Source organism: Mustela lutreola, chromosome 3, assembly GCF_030435805.1.
Source record: "Mustela lutreola isolate mMusLut2 chromosome 3, mMusLut2.pri, whole genome shotgun sequence".
NCBI classification, from domain to species: domain Eukaryota; kingdom Metazoa; phylum Chordata; class Mammalia; order Carnivora; family Mustelidae; genus Mustela; species Mustela lutreola.
In genome coordinates, this window is record NC_081292.1 from 64,612,994 (window position 1) to 64,616,953 (window position 3,960).

At 37.7% G+C, this 3,960-nt stretch overlaps 1 pseudogene; it reads right to left on the bottom strand.

The window, feature by feature from the left end:
• Positions 1–1,407: 1,407 nt before the first annotated feature.
• Positions 1,408–2,839, bottom strand: LOC131827839 (tRNA (guanine(6)-N2)-methyltransferase THUMP3-like; annotated as a pseudogene).
• Between the last annotated feature and the right edge of the window lie 1,121 nt (positions 2,840–3,960).

A 3,960-nucleotide genomic window follows, 5' to 3' on the forward strand; every position in this document is an offset into this window, starting at 1 on the left:
GATTGGAAAGAATTCTCTCAGAATTAAGAAAGCACAATTCCATCATCTTCTGACAACAATGTTGCAAATAAGAGTCAAATGCCACCGTGGTCCCCAGCTTTGTTGACAACCTATTCTGCTGTCCTCCTCAGCTCACCCCACATGCCAGTCCCTCCCCTGCACTATGCTTGGAAGTTTTCCAATTCATATCTTTATCCCTAGTATTCTGAAATTTCTTGGTATTGGTCATTTTCCCCCCTAGTCACTGCGCTAAGCACTTAGCCATTCAGTTGAGGAAAGCATGTTCTTTTCAAAGTGTTGTTGGAAATATTTTTCTATTATTTTCTCCCCTTCCTTCTAACCCCTCCTTCTCCTCCTTTTTCTTTGATAATTTTCTTTGTCACATGTTTTCAATTCTCACTGCCTAGAATACCACTTAGTTAATGTTGCCTAATTCTCTTAATTTTCTCATCTTTGTTCTTCTGTTTCTCTATCGTTTTGTCTCTTGGGGAGGTTACCTCAACCTATACTACCTATCCTCCTGTTGATTTTGTATGTATTTAGGAGATAGGATCTACTATGTAAGAGATTGTTGCTATCTGAATACTCTTTGTTTAGAACATCTTTTTTTTTTTTTTTTAATTTAACGCTGTTTTCTTTCTTTCTTTCTTTCTTTACTGAAAGAAAAATGAATTTGCTTTTAATCTGGCTTATTGCTCCCATGCTTCGTCTATCAGTGTATTTGCTACTGTTTATAGGTAGACATGTCCTATACTAATTGTAAAGGATCTTTGTACTTCCATCAATGAATTCAATCCTCTATTTTAGTCCTGTGTATTAATCTGAATAGTGGCTGCCTATTTTCATTTTCAAGGCAGATGGCAAACTTTTCTATAGATCTCATGAGATTTCACCTTGTCCAGGACTTTGTTTTTTAAGGTTGAGGTAATGAAATGTTGTGTAGCTAAACAGTGAAATTCCACAGGCAATGGGACATGGCCTCAGATGCTCTCATGTCCTCTGCCTTCCCTTTAGGCTGGGGGAATTTTGTACCTGCCACAGTGGAAAACAGAAACTGCTCTCAAACCTGAAAACAAACTGTTTTAAACCCAAATCCCAGAGTGTTTCAGTAGGCTTTTCTCTGGACATTTTTGAAGCATTTTAAAGAAAGTACTAAATGTTCAGTCATGTAGTGGCCCATGATGCCAAGTCAGCTACCTCTTTGGAACAGATCTAAAGAAAAGCTCTACTTCCTCATACGATCTTTTTCAATCCCATCACATGAGGTTCACATCTTTTGCTAAGTAGGGTGAAAAGCCTTTGGCCAGTTTAAATAGTGCAAACTGCGCTTTTGCTAATGTTAGTTTTCTCGGTTTTTTTGTGCTGACATTTCCAGCATTGGGAAGTACTAATACTGCATTCTTTGCATTACCAGAGAGTTCCTCTTTCTCCACCTGCTTCTGAAGGATAATCAACACCCTGAAATGGATGTTTCAGAACACAAACTGCTGCAGAAAGGCCCTCTGTATTCACCCAGAGAGTAGGTGCATTGTGCCAGATGTGTCTCATTAGAGGTGATGCCCTGGGAGAGCATTTTTGGTCCTTGTAAGTAGTAGAGCCTGGCCTGTCTCAGTTCACAGATACAGCTCATTCTGTAAGCAAGCTGGATTAAGGTTGTAGTTTTTCTTCTCAGAGGCCATCCTTTTTCCAAATGGCATATCAGTTCCAATAATATCTACAGAGCCAGGTCTCAGTGGTGACTTGCAGATAGATATTCCATTGAACATCATCTATGGACAAACCCCAGGACAGTTTGCCTCTTTAATTTGGCCCTTGGCCAATCCAGAAGAGATATTACTTGCTGCCATATTCACAGCCAGTGTATTATTATCACCAACTTCTGTAGCCCTCTCTTTTGGTACTGCCTCCATTCCATACATGCCATCAACTATCATTATCGGTATGTTAAGGAACACAGAGACTCAGTGTCCTGTAGGCAAGAGCAGATCTGAGTTATAGGTCCAAATGTGAGATGTTTCTTTGGTGGAGACGCTCTTCTGTCAATGCAATGCCCTCAGTGATTTGATGATCAGGGATTTTCAAATGAGCCTCCATATCAAAGTTGGTCATGTCAACTTTCCACCTAAATTAATCCTGAACACCGCCTCTAAAACTTCTGACAGCCTGAGTTGAGGTGCTGCTGTGTTTCTCTCCTGCCTTTTTGCTTATGAATATAAACTTTAACACTCGAGGATCAATTTCTCCTTTTGAGCTTTCGTCAGTCTCATCTTTGCAAGATGCCAAGCCAGAACCTTCTAACATGGTATTTCTTTGATAGCTGGATTTTCATCAGTCGAAGACATGTGAATCTAAGCCAGTGTTAGCAAACTCTTTTAACATCTTTGTCTTCTTTTTGTCTCCTCATCCATTATCAATTTTACCTTTACTTGAATTCTCATTTATCTTTTTGCAGTTTTGTCTTTGAAACTGGTGTTAATTTTCCATATTCTTCAAGGGTCTGATCATGGGAGTTTCCAGAAATTCTTCAAAATCCTTTAGAACTTCCGTTTCCTTGAACTGCTAATCTCCAAACTCCTGAACAACCACAAATAAGCTATCAACTGGTTCCAGACAAGAGACCTGAGCCAGGCTTTTTCACCAAAACGTTAAAACACATCTCACTTCATTTCTGTATTTTGCATGATGAATGCAATTTCTCTTTCACTTCATCTGCACAAAACCTATAGGTGCAGTGGCTCCACTCATGACCTGGAGATGCTCAGACTCATTTCTGAGGCTATTTTCTGTCCTGAAGGTTCACATCCAAGAGTTGGTCAGTGGTTTCTTGAACATCAGACATGTTGTCAGTTCTTCCAAGATCCCTAACTTTACTGCTAACACAGACCCTTCCAGCTCCAGCCCCACAGGCCCAGTGCACCCCAATGCTATGCTTTCTCTTCTCTCTCAAGATGTTGGATATAGAACTTTTCCAAAATATTCATTAGCAAAATATTGAAACAGAGTGAAACTGAAAGAATTTTAGAGTGAACACCAATATACCCATCACCTAGATTCTATCATCAACATTTTACTGTACTTGCTTTTTCCCACATATTTATTCCTACATCGATACATTGCATGTTTTTATGCATTTTAAAATAACTTGCAGAGAATGTATATCCCCCTAGGTACTTCAGCCTTCTTGTCATTAACCAGAGTTCAATATTTGTTTTTTTTCTTTTGATGTAAAATTTATATACTATGTAATGCACAAATTTTTCTGAGTTTTAAAAAGTGCCCAAAATATGTCATTATAGAACATCACTATCGCCCCAGAAAATTCCTGCATGCCCTTTCCAGTTACTGATACTAGTCCCACCCCAAGAAAATCACTGTTCAAATTTCCTTCTATCATTGACTGATTTTGACTGTTTTAAAACTTCATAAAAATTAAATAATATGTATGCACAATTTTTGTTTGACTTTGTTTGCTCAGCATGTTTTCGAGATTAGTAGTTGATTCTTTTTATTGCTGAGTAGTATTCCATTTTTTGAATATGCCCTGTCTTGTTTATCCATTCTCCTATTTTAGGATCTCTGAGATATTTTTGACTTTGAACTCTCATGAATAAAGGTGATTTGAATATTTCTGTACAAGTCTTTTTATGTGTATATGTGCTTTTATTTCTCCTAAGTAAACACCTAGAGATGGAATTACTGGGGCATTGGTTAATGTGTATTTCATTTTACAAGGAAATGTTAGATCTTTTGCTATAATACTTGTCACATTTGACATTCCTAACAACAATATATGAGATTTTCAGTTGCTGTACATCCTTACCAAAATTTGGTATTGATAATCTTCCTAATTTTATACATTCTGACATGTGTGGAGTGGTGTGTATACGTAGTCTTAATTTGCATTACCCAACTGACTAATAATATTGACCAAATCTTCATAAGCCTGTTGATGCATCTATT